The sequence below is a fragment of the Neopsephotus bourkii genome, unplaced genomic scaffold, assembly GCF_033783945.1.
Source record: "Neopsephotus bourkii isolate Nb327-2 ecotype Australia unplaced genomic scaffold, CSIRO-AGI_Nbou_v1 NB_1820, whole genome shotgun sequence".
Taxonomy (NCBI): Eukaryota; Metazoa; Chordata; class Aves; order Psittaciformes; family Psittacidae; genus Neopsephotus; species Neopsephotus bourkii.
Window position 1 is genome coordinate 3422370 of NW_026902293.1, and position 15913 is coordinate 3438282.

General features: G+C 37.2%; 1 long non-coding RNA gene across 1 annotated transcript; it reads left to right on the top strand.

Annotated features, from left to right (window-relative positions):
• Positions 1-1340: 1340 nt before the first annotated feature.
• LOC133206705 (uncharacterized) lies at positions 1341-15153 on the top strand. The gene is made up of 2 exons (XR_009723843.1): positions 1341-1469; positions 14734-15153. It is a non-coding gene; the product is annotated as an uncharacterized LOC133206705 (long non-coding RNA).
• The last annotated feature ends 760 nt before the right edge of the window (positions 15154-15913 follow it).

Sequence of the window (15913 nt, forward strand, 5' to 3'; positions counted from 1 at the left end):
ATGATATCCAGTTTGTCAAAAGTGTGAAAATTTGTTTCATGAGAAACATGGAAGTTACAATGTCATTCAATCAAGGAATCAACCCTTGTCATTCAATCAAGGAACTGTGAGTTTGCAAAGACAAATGTAAGCCTTTACAAATATACTGCTCATATCTACAAAATGTGAATATTCACCCTGCACTGCCTTCCTTACCTCTCTGGGTGCACTCTCAGCTGATGTTAATCTACATTGCTCTTTGTTGGGTCCAAGTTCTCCACATTAGATACTCCAGAATCCTCATCAGAAATTTCCAGTGTTATTCCCTGAATGATAGGCGGTGCTGTGGGCATCATTTTTTATAAGCGCTTGTGAAATTTATCCTGATGTAAACATCCAGCACATTCTCTGTTGCAGTGTTCAGTATTTGTCTAGGGCCTCGGAAGCAAAAAGGGTGAGACAAACCAGGAAATGCAAGAAGAAAAAAGACTCTCTTTCTGTAAGTGGGTGTCAAAAGCTGTGAAGAAGGTAAACCAGGAACAAAATGCAAGGATAAGCCATGATGACTGTAGATATTGTTTGGAAGGATTCTGCTTCCTAAAGCCCTCAGTGCTTTATAGAATGACTTTATGCAGATGGAGCAGAGTTCACCCAGGGGAAGAAGCTACCGTAATGCATGACTTTCCAAAGAGTATGCATCAGCTTCCTATTTGCAAGCTAAATATTGCTTATCAATTATTAACATTCAGGAAAAGGTGACTACAGTGTATCCATGATGTTATAGTGAAATTAGATGAGAACTCAAGAGGCACTTAGGATAAATAATAGATGATTAACATGTCATATAAATCAGTGTATCATGTTATTTAATTTGTTTGGTTTTTCATCTTTTTCTTTCCTTTTTCTTCATTTTTATCTTACTCATTTTGATAATACCATTCAACTCAATTCTCTTATGTATTAGGGATAACTCCTGTTTTATTTATGGCTAGGGTAGAGTTCAGTATAGAAGTTAATAAGAAAATTGCTAAGTGTTGTAACACTATCATTCTATTGCTGACATTTAAAAGCTAAAGGGCTGTATTAGATCTGCCTTTTCCTTATAGCTACCTGACACAGGTCAATTAATAAAAATGTGTGTAATAAATCTACTCACTTAATTAAATACCTACTAATACAGATTGAACTACCATCTAATAACATTTTATCCTTTTAAGAACAGGGTAAGAGATAATAATAACAACAATAATGAATAATTTCATCCAGCATCTCAGAAGAGGTTTACGGCCCATTCTTAAAAATACATATCTTTGCATGATTTAATGCAATATTCTATATATGTTTTCTTATTTCATAGATCTGCCATTCTCTTTTAGTTGTCTTCTGTCTTGCCTATCCTATCAATCATATCTGGTTTTCAATTTGCACTCTTAGACAATGAAATTCATATGTGACAACCCTGAAAGAAGACTATTCAGTTACCTAATCATGTAAGTGCCTTCCCAGCAACAAGCAGAGCCCTGGCAACAGTACAGTACAGAACAGCACAGGGTCTGTCAATAGCTTCCAAAATATCCATCTACTTTGCTATTACAGGTATGCAGAACTAGAGTCTAACAGTAAAAATTCCCTGCTGACATACAGTTGTATCTCTGAGACTCTAGGATTTAAAAATTCTCTACTGCATCATCTCAGGTGCTTGATTTTAGTGACTGTGGGTAGCATATAGTCACAAGTTATGATGCCTACGCTATTCCATTCACAACTTTATAAAGTAAGTGGCTTACGGGAGATACAGTGCAGCTGATGAACTTGGCCATAGAAGAAAACAAAAGCATTCAACTTGTGAATTACTTTTCTCATTAGGCTCTAAAATAGTACTGTGTAATTAATTTTTTTTTTTTGGCTAAATATTTCCTAGAAGAAAAAAAGAAAAAAAAAAGTCAATAATAAAATGTAGACATATCAGTGCTTTTTTTTTTTTTTTTTTTTGTCATATATGTTTGGTTTTAAATTTGGAAGGGAAAAAAATCAGTTATGTAACAGAAACACTCCAAGAAAACTGATTAAAAAAATGCAAAGCCTGTGCCTATCCTCAGTGGGGTCCTCAAGCACATTAACTTTTCTGAGTGTTGGTAGATTTTTTACTCTTTCTTTCATGTGTCTGTCTTCTATGGATCTGTTCCCACAGTGAGGGGGATGATGTTTGATTTCTTCATGGTGCTGTACCATATTAGTGGAGCTATTTATTTGTTCCTTATTGGCAGAATGCAAACAGAAGAGGAATTTCTTGGATGCACTAGATCAAGGTTCAGTTACTACAGTAGCTGGTTTTGCACATCTTTTTCTTGTCAAAGCACTCTGTTAGATGTCCAAGCTGCATTAATGCCCAGGTTTATCAGTGTATGTGAAAGGAATCTATCCCAATCTGACTTTAATCACACTCATGATAGACTTATGCATGTTGCTTGAGAGAACCAATTTCATTTATATACTATGTTTGTTTATGCATCAATATCATATTTTTGTTGGCATGTCTGCAAAATTTAAAACAATTTTGTCTGAAACATGCCTAAGATAACGAGACTATAAAACACCTGCAGGACATTTTAAACTAAAAAATTTTGCAAAAATATTAATTTAATGTAAATGAGATGATTGGTATGTAAATCAGTCTAAATGCTATAAACTCCAGGTCTAGCTTTCTAGCTTCATTCAGCTGAGAAACAAGCAAAATTATAAAGGTGTGTTCTAGCTTTCAATGAGAAAGAAACTTGGAAAGGATTCATCATTTGCATTAATTAACCCTTAATAACATAAAGCTGAGATGGTATGTGAGGTTCCCATTTCATAAGGACAGACTTGAACAGATAGCACCTATCTTATCATCAGTTGACACTTTGATGAACAAAAGCCAGACGATTGAATACAAATATCTGTATTGGTCCAAAAGGTACCAAAGTTCAGTTAATTTCTGTCAGCTGTGTATTTTGGTGCAAGAAAGGGGTCGTTTTCATAAACATATGAAACATAGCAGTGTACAAGCTGGTAAAAAGGCGAATTATTGGTAGTGGATTTTTTACAAGAATGCACTATAGTTTCAAAAATCTTCATGCAAAAGTGTCTTTTAATCTCATTCCTACAAAACTTTACATTAAAATATTAATTGTGTCTAACATGTTCTTCATACACAATTGAATATTGCTTCTCTGATTGGTTTAACTTAGGAAAAGATTAATTAAAGCAGGCAGATGAATGATGTGTACTGGTCTGAGTTTTGTTTGGGGAAGGAAATATGCAGGTGTTTATGGCGTGTTTGCAATCTTTTTTTAACACCACCAAGTTTGTTGTGTCTTGTCCTTTGTGACTTCTAATATTCACTTGAAAGATTTATGTTAAATTGGGATAGTTATGTTTAAAAAGCTTATGAAACCCCCTCACAGTAAAAGCCCATGTTTTCAGCATTTGATAATCCTGATAAATTCTCATGTTCTCAAGTCACCCAAGCTCCAAATTAATGTACACAGGCAATTCTTTCTTCAAAGGAACTTAGCAAATTCATTGACAACATCTGTGTCTATTTTAACTATTTCTTTTCAAAACTGTTAATTCCTTGCCTTATTTTCTATAAGATTAATACCACTTGATAATGCTGTGAACTTACATAACAGTAGGTCTAATCATCATTTACAACAAGGCCTCTTTTCTCCTTTCTAAAGGGACTTTAAAATGGATGTGCGCATTAATAATTCACAATTTTAGGCCTCTTTGCCAGAATGGAATAAAAACTGACTTTGAATTCAGGAAGACGAGGTTACCTTAAGATATATGCTTATTTCTTATTAGGATGTATATCAAATGTTTAAAATAGATTTATTGTAAACTCCTTAACGAGAAAGAAGGAATGAGTACTATGTACAGGATGAATGATTATAATTTATATTATTTCAAGGTTGAAAAATCTCACAAGGTTATAAATCTCCATTATCGAGAAGTTAGACCTTCACCTTCTCAAATTACTGTTACACTGACCTAACTTAGAAACATTTTTGCAAGTCAGCATGAAATTTCAGCGCAAAAGGAATAATATTTATCATAGTTAGCACTATATTTTTTTAAAACACTTCATGAGCGCAGACTAATACTAATTAATCCTTACATTACCCAAAGGGAGAATGATAAGTAGGATTTCCATCTTTGAAATGAGGAACCTGATTGTATTTTCATTTATGCTACTGTAAATCATGAAGCTTTCTACTGAAGTGAATGGAATTACACTGCTGGGAAATCAACATGAATATGGTATCAGATATGGGGGAAATGATATGAAGGGAATAAGTGCTTTCCTAAAGGAAGGTGTCAGCTTCAAAGCTATCCAGAAAAGTTAATTACTGCTTCTTAGCCTAGTACTTTGACCATTACAAAACATTGTCATGCAGTCAAAAAATTGAGGGGTTTGAGATCAGTAGCATGGCATTTAAGTGCAGCTAAGAGAGATTGTTGTTAGACAATAATTTTACGATCTCAGAAGTTCACATCAGTCCATATTTTTACTTATACATTTCTGAGAACTTATACAGCATTACTAAGAATGCTGAGTAGGAACATGTTTATCATGGCCTATGGGTGGCTTGGTTATTTCACAGTGTGTGTAAACTACAGATCAAATTCTTCATGAGTAATAATAATAGAATCATAGAATAGTTTGGGTTGGAAGACCCCTTTAAAGGTCATCTAGTCCAACCTCCCTGCACAGAGCAGGGGCATCTTCAACTTGGCCAGGTTGCTCAAAGCCTTGTCCAACCTGACTTTGACTGTTTCCAGGGATTTGGAATGTTTCCAGCTAGATGGAATATTCCAATCTACCACTTCTCTGGGAAAACTGTTCCAGTGTTTCACCACTCTCATCATAAACATTTTTTTCCTTATATCTAGTCTGAAGCTACCCTCTTTTAGTTTAAAACCATTATCCTTTGTCCTATCTCCATAATCATTAAAGATCAGAGAGAAAGGTTGGATGGATTGACATTTTTGTTTATTCTTTAAGCTTTGATTGAAGGTGGCTGTTATAAGATTACTGGTCAAAGACATTTGATTCTAGTGAAGACCAGTGTTTTGGGGGAGTGTCATTCTCTTTTAGTGAGCTTTTGTATTAACTTTTTAAAAAATAATTGGTTTTCAAATTAAGTCAACAGCACAATGGAGAAAGGTTATAACTAAAGTCAAGCTGTACAAGGTGAGGAGTAGATCCATCAAAAATATCATACACAAGGAATACTTCATCTGTACAAACTTCTGTGGAGATCTATACAAGTATCTTTGGAGAGCAAACAAAAAGAAATAAAAAATCCATACAGCCTATTTTGAAATCTACAAAGTCAATTTCACTGGGGTTTTTTTTGAGTTGTGATACATTCTAAAACCAATTGCTAATGTGACCTTGAACAAAACACATGTCCTTAGACTGAGCACATGAATCTATATTTTGGCTACCTAAAATGATGAATACAGACTTTGAGAAGTGTTGAATATTTACAGGCTCCAGAGTTCAAGAAAGATCCTGAACCAGGGATACACTTCAAATACACACCTGTGGCTCCTGATTCCGTCTTTGGCTGTCTGGTGGGGAGAAGAAGCAGATCTATTTTATAGAATCATAGAATAGCTAAAGGCTGGAAAGGACCTTAAGATCATCGAGTTCCAACCCCCCTGCCATGGGCAGGAACACCTCACACTAAACCATCTCACCCAAGGCCTCATCCAACCTGGCCTTGAACACTGCCAGGGATGGAGCATTCACAACTTCCCTGGGCAACCCATTCCAGTGCCTCACCCCCTAACCAGAAAGAATTTCCTCCTTATATCCAATCTAAACTTTCCCTGTTTAAGTTTTAACCCGTTACCTGTACTGATAGGACCCTTGTCCTATCAGTACAGTCCCTAATGAAGAGTCTCTCCCTATAGTCCCCCTTCAGATAATGGAAGGCTGCTATGAGGTCTCCATGCAGCCTTCTCTTCTCCAGGCTGAACAGCCACAACTTTCTCAGCCTATCTTCTTTCCCTGTTGTACTTTGAAGTAAAAGTATCCCTTGCAGTGGTGCTTGGGCTACTTTTAGACGTGCCAAGTTAACTATAAGCCTCGCGTAGCTCTTTTCATCTTTACCTCTTTTGTCAACATCTCTGGCAAAATCCCCAGCCAATGTGACCTGGCCTGTGTCCATGAAAGTCAATGGGCACCAGCTGAGAACCTGGCTCCATTTGCAGCTTTGGCTGCATAAGCAGAGTCATCGACCCAGTAGAGACAACTGGAATTCAGCCACTGATTTCATGGAATTTTTTCAGGATTCATTAAGAGCAAGGTAGAAAGCACACCAGAAATTTCTTTTGGTTTTCACCTTTAGAGAAAATATTTTTGAATAATCAGGAGAGCTGTAGAGTTTTTGCTGCCCACAGAATCAAGCTGCCCACAGAATCAGGCTGCAGTACATAAACTACATAAAGAGTATTTATGTGTCTGAGTAAACATGGCTTTAGCTGGGTCCCTCTGCTATGCTAAATATCTGGACATGTTCATCAGGTACCTGAACACAAGAAGGTGAAATGGTTATTATCATTAGAAATACCTTATGAATAGTATTGTGGAAACCTAGACAGACAATATAGTTTGCGATGATGTCTCTTACATTTCTACCCATAAGACACGAGATCCAAACAGCTGTTGAAGTGGTGCAGCATTTGAGCATGAATATATGGCGGCTATTCACATGCAGTATGTGCTATTAAATAAAACATTCTTTTTCGTAAGAAGGCCAGCTCGCTGCTTCTGTGCTGTTCAGAGACGTGCCTATTCAAAAGCTTCCTCTACTCTGCAAATCTCTTGCTATCCAGGGTAGAGTGTATGCAAGCTGCCCTGAACCTGCTAATTCCCAGGATGAGCTTAAGAAGTGCTGGGGTACTGCTCAGTTAACCAGGGCCAAAACAGTGCCAAGACTCTAAAAATTCAGCAATATTCACTGTACTTCAGTGCTCAGTAACCGCTTAATTTGCTGGTGAAGTCTGAGCCTAAGGCTGCAAGCCCACCAGAGGTGAAATAAGGGAAAGGCATGTGTGGTCACCAACGTAAAGCCAGAGCAAATCCCTTTGAATACATGCATGCTTCTGAACTTTTCTGTCTGTGAACAGGTTTAAATGCTTAAAAATCATATGCTTGGCTTAAATATTCTGAAAGCTTGCAGTATCCATTTTGTTTGTTTTGTTTTGTTTTGTTTAATTTAAGAATTTAATCCAAAACAATTCTTAGTCTTTTTTATAGGCTAAAATAACATTTTTCTATATTTGTTGTTATCATGAATGCATTTGGTTTCCAGAGTAAACTGGGGGTGTAGGAATATGGTTTCTTGGTGGATTTTCACAATCCACTGACACATTAGTTACATCTTTTTCTGTGTTAAGAGGGCTTCAAACACATCTACAAGTGATTTTTAAAGGGCTATTAAAAAAAATAATAAAAAGACAATTATCTTATATCCGTTAAAAGAAAATATATAAGAAACTTTCACCTTTAAAATTACTACTTCATATGTTCAGCCTTCTCTGAACACTTTAAAGTCAACTGCCCTCATTAGTCATTTTATTGGTATATGGCTATTGGAAGACAGCTTTTGAAAAGGTGGTGCTATTCCCAGACCTTGACTTGACAGAGGTTGAATAATACTGGCTCTGGTTCTAAAGAAGCAAAATAGCTTCTGGGCTGGATCTTTGTAAGCATCGGAAAATTATATTGGATGCTTGTAAAGAAGCATCTCTGAAAGCCTTTCATTTTTAACCTTTTCTTTTTTTCTGTTTTTCTTTTCCTTTTTTTTTATTTTTATTTTAAGCTACATATGCAGGTTCTTTCAGGAGCAGGGACATTCAATTCTGCAGAAGGTTTTTTCCATTATTTACTTGGCTTCAGTATTTTTCCAAGTACCAAGGTACTTTTAGGTTTTTTTTAAATGAGAAAAAAACTAATGTTGTCAGCATCAATAAATCAACAACCAGGAAGAGTCACTTCCTATCAGGGTTTCAAAAGTGTTTCATGGTTTTCCGATCTCCTGTCTGTACTAATCATCTCTGATGTTTCGCATATGCATGGTATATGATGCCAGGTTTTAAAACATAGGTAAGGAAGGAAAGAAGGAAGGAACGAAGAAGGAGAGGTAAGAAGGCAAGAAGAAAGAAAGGAAAAGGCAGGAAGGCAGGTGGGCAGGCTGAGTTATCTCTTTATAACTACATAACATGTTCATTATCTCTTTATAACTACATCCTATTATATGTGGTGGTGGACAGGATCTCTCAGAGGTCAATCAATGTCAAACACAGCCCAATAGTGGAGACACAGACATATATGTGAACAAATGAGGAAAAGCAACTACCTTATTTTTTGCACATAAGTGTATATGTGAGAGTATTTGCATAAATACATAAAATAGTCATGCAGCAGTCAATATGGCAATATTGTTACTTGTATTCAGACCAATATGTAAATGAAAAATTAACAAACCTAATATATACTACTGTGGATGCTGGAAGGCTGCTCCAAATACTGCTGCCATCTGCAATACAGTTTCTCAAAAGTGACGTCTTTTCACTACGAGACGGAACCTTTCCTAGCTGCTCATAAAATCACCTGAAGTTCATCTTCATTTCAGTAGTTAACTTAGCTTTTATATGTTATTAGAATTAGTTTGGGTCTTTTGTTTACAGAATTAAATGGCTTTCTTAACAGGTTTCCAGCCTTACATGCATGTTTTAATTGTGAGTGTTGCAGGGATATGGCAACACAGCAACCAATTTCATTTTATCTTTCCCTTTCATTGCAGTCAGCATTGTTTTAATCAAGCATTCAGTGTCTAGTTGCTCTCTTTCTAGCTTATTTTGATTTTCATTTCAGACAGGGTTAAGGATAGTTTGTGTAATGTGATGCTTGGTATTTTTCTTGATGCTTGAATAGGAAGAATGTGTGAATACATCAGCTTTTTAAAGGTGATTTCTAACTGGAGATTTTAGAGAAAGCTTGAATACTGAAGGCAAAAAGCATCATTTTCTTTATGATCATTGAAATTTTGTGACTTCAGTTACGTAAAAGGATCTGTTACTGCCTGTCAAATGTCTGAAGCTCTTAACATTGCCCTAGTTCCACAACCTCATCACCTCATTCTGTTATTAAAAATGGTTGCCGATACCTGTAAAACTTTTTGCTTTGGGGATATTTGCTGATTTGTATACTCATCTGTAGGAATCCAGGTAAACACAGAGAACATCATGAGGATGAGGCTTCTGTTAGAAACAAACCTGGTTCCCCTCCGCCCTGTCCGTACACGGCCATCCAGCTAAACTGCAGCAGAGTTGAGGGTGCTAAGGAATGACCAGATGAACGACCCCTCTGAAACCAGAGCATGGTGTTGAGTGGGGCAGCAGCAAGCAGTCCTGCAGCCTGCCTGCCCCCCTGCATATACTGGGACGGAGCTGAAGCACAGCTTCCCCGGAGCTTGGGAAATGTTTCTGAGGGCCACCCTTTGGAAAACCTTTCTGAATCATCAGCTTGTCTGCTCTGTACCACCTCCTTCAGGTTGCCTGTTGATTATTGCCCAGACTCCAGCCCCTGTGGTAAAAGCCATCTTGCAGAATGCTTTCTGCAATCTTAACAACAGTACATCATGTTTATAGAGTATTAATGTCACCACTTACCTTAAGACATTTTCTGAGGAATTTATATCTCAATACTCAGCTAAAAATATCCACAAAGCTGTCTGCAGGTGAAGTAAATTGGCATGGCTCTGCTGGGTTCAGTGAGGCCAAGTCAATTCCAGTTGCAGTGGTGCTTAAGTAGTAATTTTAAAACGGTTCAGACTGTTTAGCAAACTGTAGCTAATATTGTTCAGATGGCATAGTATTAAAAGTAGAGTGAAAGGGGAGAAAGAAACAGAGAGAGACATGTTTTCATGTAATTTATATACCAGTTCCCCAAAAGGTCTCTTTCATAGTGGTGTCACTTGGAGTGATGAACACCAGCAGCTAATCCACTCAGGTCACACCAAAATAAAACTGGTGGAAGAAAGAATTGAGGCAATATGTGAAGATGTAGAAATAACATCTATGAGCATTTTAATGGTGCCCTGTTACTGCCAAAGAGGTAATATATGAAAAGCAGTTTTAATGTAATGCAGGAGGTTACAAGTGATCAGAAAAAATCAGTTGGGATTTTGCCACTCGCCTCCATGGGAGAAGGATCAAGGCCTCAGAGAGCTATTTAGTTGGCACTTAACTTTTAACAGCTGAGACAAATTTATTATTCACACGCATTACAGCACCAGTTTTGAAACATTACCAAACAGCACAAGAGAGGAAGTACTTGGTTTCTGTGGGACACAATCAGAAGTGTTATACAGATAATTGTGGAAATTAGGTAAGTCCACTACACTTCCAGGGTATGACATGACTGAAACATGTAGCTGTTCTAGTATGTCATAATTTTTCACTTCTTAAAAGAATTGTTGAACCTGATGAGGAACAGCTTGCATCGGGTCCCACTGATTTAATTTGTACATACTGTAATTTACTAGGCTGCAGTAAAAACAGTCATTTTGTGAGGCTATCATAAGCTCATTAGAAGCGTACTGGGAAAGCTTAATGGCTTACAACCCACAGCTTTATGCATCCATTTTACAGAGATCCCTTTTCAACAGAGCCTGACGCATGGTGTTCTATGCTGCTGGCACTACAGTAGTTTTCACACACACCCCAGAAAATTAGAGGTATTTGTGAATAACAAAATTAAAGACAAAGCCAACATTTCAGGAGTATTTTAAGTGCTGCTGGGACAAGGAAAATCGTATGTATTGTTAACCATGGTGAGGCTGGTTAGCTGTTAAGTATTGTATAGTGTAACTAATCAAAAGCTCTAACATCCCAGACAATGGAACAGAAATAAATACTCTCCCAGAGCTACTATTGTTTCATGCTCAGCTTTCTCAGGACTAATAGAGGGTTTAAATTTAAATTGTGTTAAGAAAATGTCAGTATTACAAAGAACTACAGCATTCAGTTGCTCTGAACACAGCATCAGGTAAACTACATAATGGATTTAAACATAATGGGCCAATGGAGAGTGAAGTACAAACAAACTCCTTTTCCATCTCCTTCTCCATTTGTTCTTTTTATTAGCCTCTAATGATTCAGGATGAAAAATAATAAAGGCACTTTGCCAAAAAGGAAGAAAAAAATAATAGAAGAAAGGAAAAGGGAGAGAGAAAATGCAGGGTATTCTGCATTCAATTAACTGAATTTAGAGGTGGGTAGATTTTAGCATCAAGTGGGCTGATGAAATGAGGTAGCCCCTCATCTGGATAAGAAGGAAAAAAAATGATCAGGAGAGCTCTGTTCATATTAGTGGGGCTGCTCTGTTTTGAAACCAACTAGTACTAGGATTCATATTAAGAAGCTTTTGCCTGTCATTCTCTTCCTGAAGGGCAGGGCACGCTACTCCTTTAAGATGCTAAGCACTATGGCTGCTCTTCAGGAAAGCACTTTAAACATATGCATGTTCTCCTGGTAGTCTGTAGGCCTCCTCTTCCACGGTAAATCATTGTTTTTTGCTGGACTAGAACCACAGTTCTTAGTGCTCAACAGATTTGAGCATATGACTGCCTCCATTTGCACATCATGGCTGTGTGAGCTGAGTTATCTGTATCTAGAATAAGTTAATAAAATGCCAGTTGTTTCACTTTGTCATGTTGAGCAAAAAAGTCATGGATATACAAACTTAACATTATGAAAAAGAGCATATATTTTCCCAGAAATATGTTTCCTTTAGTATTTTATACAATATTCTCTAATTCTGCAGATGTTTCTTAGTTACGTAACTGAGGGCTGAATCTCAGGTTGATTTTTCTGAGAAGCTGACCAAAAATTCAAGGGCAATGAGCCAAAAGCAAGACTCCTGGGGGACAAAGGTTGGCCCACGGCAGTGACACAAAGGGAATTGAATGCACCTAGTAAACCAGTATTTGAATGTTGGAGGTATTAAAAGTAGAATGCACAGAGGCATATTGATGCCTAAGAAGTTGACTGGTTTTGAGATACCAGTTTCAAGTTTACTTGGTTTTACCTTCAGTGAAGCTGAACTGGTAGGTGATCAACACCCACAAAATCTGTTAGCCCTACCTATATCAGAACTTGAAAGATATCTCTGCATTTTTGACCTTATTCTACAAAGACTGCCTCCAAAATACAGTGCTTCTGGGAACTGATAGACTTGAAAATGCTGACTGCTTGCACTACAGTGAGTTTTTTAGAACCATTTCTTATCATATGAGATTAATATTATTCAGTTGTAAATGAAAAAATGGGTTGGTACAGCACTTTCATTGTAGCTCTGAGTGCATGCTACGGTTATAGTGAAAATATCACATTCAGCATAAAAACTCTATTATTAATTTACTTCCTGTCTGCTGTATTCAAAATGTCTTTGTGATATTAAGTTCAACTTATTTATGATGTGAATTCAAGGACTCATCTAACCTTGGAGGTCAGCGGAAGAGATACATAATTTCTGGATCACAGCCTGTTGCATACTTGTATGTTATAATGTGAATATTTTCCATCAAAAAAAATGAAAGTCTGAGGCTTTCTGAGGTTGGCATCTTTGGTTTTGTGACAACTTCTTTATCAGTTTGAGTAAAGAATAACTGTGCACTACCTTAAACCAAAGCTTCCTAAAATTTGCCACAGTTTAGACTGTGTTTTGGGCTAAATGAAGAAGTAAAGATCTGGTCCTAAAATCTAAAAGTCTTAAAATTGATGGACTTTTCTGTTTGTTGTTCCATTTCCCTTCTCTCTGAGGCACTCGATGAAATAAAAAAGTGTGTTTACGTGAGTGTGCCTTATTTTTTTAATAAATAAAAGAAATCCAGTTAAAGTCCATTTAAGAATTTGCATACACATTTTCACCAGTGCAGTAAAGGGCATTTTAACTTTATGTCTTTCTTCTTTTTAGAACACATTTAACCATTCTCTGACCCAACACAATCCTTGACTGGTCTTTATGCGTGTACTCATTGGGCACACCGTGCACAGCATATTCGAACAACTATTTCCCAGAAAAACATGAATTACAGACACATAAAATTTTTGTGAACTGGGCTGTAAAATTTCTGATGCAGTATTCTCTATCTAACTTGACAGCTGGTATCTGGTCTGAAAATAGTGTATTTTTGCACAAATGCTAGCCATCCTGTTACTTTGCATTGTATAGATATGAAAACATGTATGGATAAGAAATAACCTGGGGAAAAAAAAAAAAAAGACCAGAAAGTCTTCTAGAATAATGGCAATTTTCTGACACTTTGGCATGAGCATTCCTTGAGTTCTGCTGGCAAATGTGTTCAAAGTGCTGTGTGGGCTTAACAATCGCCTAGACCAGAAACAAACATCATGGTCTGAATCTTCCACCTTTATTTTTTAAAAAGGAAGTCTTCTCTGAATAGTTTTCCTAAATAAAAGCTTGAGAATTGAGCCTGAAGTGTGTATGTTGAGGGACAGTGGATAAAGGATATGTTCTGCTGTACTCCAGACAAGACACAATGGAGTAAAAAATCTGAGGAACAAATGCTCTTGAAAGACAGTGTCAGAGCTGGGAGCTGAAGTGTGCAGTCACTGCTCTCCTTGCCTTGACAATAGGTCTGATGTGGCTTTGAATTGCATCCCTGAGCCAGGCTCCGCTTTACAGACATAGGATCATAGAATCATAGAATATTTAGGGCTGGAAATGGTTTGGGTGTGTGCATTGGTACAGAGGCTGAATTTCACCTGAGCCAGGAGGGCTCCTGCACACTCACTACACCACCTGTCAAATACGGCAGACCTAGAAGGGAGACTGCATGAGAGTTTGTAGTACCTACCTGGAGAGATGTTTTCCCAGAGTAGTGTTTTCCCATAAGAGATCACAGGTACTGCACCTTTTTGAATTACACTGGTAGAATGAAGAGCTGATGACAAACTGAATTAACGTGGTGCTCACCAACACTTTGTATAGTCTGGGAGGCTGTCAGAGAGATACTACTAGCCCAATGTAGGATGCTGGCTGTGGTTGCTCTGAAGTGACAAATAATAGGTGATTTTCTTAGATATCTCTCTTACAGTTGGGTGCAGCAGGATAAAGACCAGCCTCAAAGGGAATTTGATTTGGAACATCGTAATTAGTAATGTTGTTATGCTGTCAGGCTACCCTTCATGTAAATCATGGACAGCAAACCAGTTATTACATTTCTCAATTTGTATCCAGCAGTTTTCCTTTGAAATTACACAAAAAATAATGACTCCTGAATGCAAGGGAGAAGGCAGTATTATTTCTGGTGTGTTTTGGATTACAAAATGTCTGTTTGAATTATACTGAAGGAATGTATGTGTTTGCTGCTGTAAAGACTTGATTAAATAATGTTCTTGAGGGTAAGAAGAGTATGGGATTTTATAATTCAAGAAAACAGAGCAAAGAGTGGAGGAGGAGAAGAAGAATAAAAACAGATTTCTGGCTCCTACGTAGCATCTTACGTTAGTACCTATGCAGTGTGCCCCATGTCCTGCCTTCTTGTCTCATCTCCCTTCCCAGAAAAATAACTTGTTTCTGTCTTTTTTTTTTTCCTTTTTCAGTTTTAGGATTGAAGGATTAGGACCTGTGCAACCCCATATGAACTCATTCTCTTGTTTTCTTACCAGCATTCATCCCCATGAGGCAAATCCCCCCTAACAAACCCTTCCGTGAAGCTTTGTCAGTGACTGCCAGCCTGAGAAAGAAGATGATGATGAAAACCTCCCATCAAATAATATGTGCAAACAAGCAAACAAAACCACTCAAGGCTGCTTTGAGATTGAACTCTTGGAGCTACTTTATGTAAAATTTCCTGTTCAATGTGTTTTGAAATGAATGCCCCAATTCTTCAGGGTATGAACCATATCTTCTCTGTGCTATTTATAAACTAAGCTGTATAAAATATATCCCATTTTTTTAAAAGTTGGAAAATAATGTGATAAGTACCTGTATCTATCTACATCTATCTCTCTGCCTGAAAGCCCAATAAATGCAACTGTTATCATACCTACTGCCTTGTTACAAATAAACTCTGACACTGAAAAATATCACTGCCTTCTCTTACAGAACATCCTCAGCCTGTCTGTCTTCTAATCTGCAGGTTTCTAGGACAAGGAATTTTCTGATCCTGTGAGAATACATGAGGCCAAATGTTTTTCCCAGCTCATTAGGAATAAAAGAACAGAGAACACTCAGTATTTCTGGGGAAATGAAAACAAAAGAAACCCCACCCTACTGAAGCATATCGGTGAAAGCGTTTTTCTGTGTACTTTAAAAAAATCATTTAGAATTTAATATTTTTTCTTTCTCCTTTGAGCTATCTAAAGTGTGAATTAAAACTTGCCATTTAACAAAGAAAAGCTTTATAAATAATTCAGTTGGGATATTTTGACAATTTCAAATTTTTCCTGTTCTTTCTACCAAGCAGAAAATTGGCTACTGACAAGTCTTTCTCAGGAGACACTACTCTTAAGAAATCAACACTTTTCTTATTTTAAAAATGCTGAAGTATTTCTTCTCTGTCATGCAGGTCCTCCTAGCATTATCAGGCCTCTAATAAAGGTATCCATCATATCCCTTTGATGATTTCAATGGAGCAACCTCAGAGGAAGGACCTGCTTAGTGGAAGAGGGAGAGACTGTGGATGTTGTCTATCTAGGCTTAAGAAAAGAATTTGACACCATTTCCCAAAGCATTCTCCTGGAGAATTTGGCTACTCATGGTTTGGATAGGTGTACTGTTCACTGGGTGAAAAACTGGTTTGATGGCTGGGCCCAAAGATTGGTGGTGAGTGTAGTTAAATCCAGT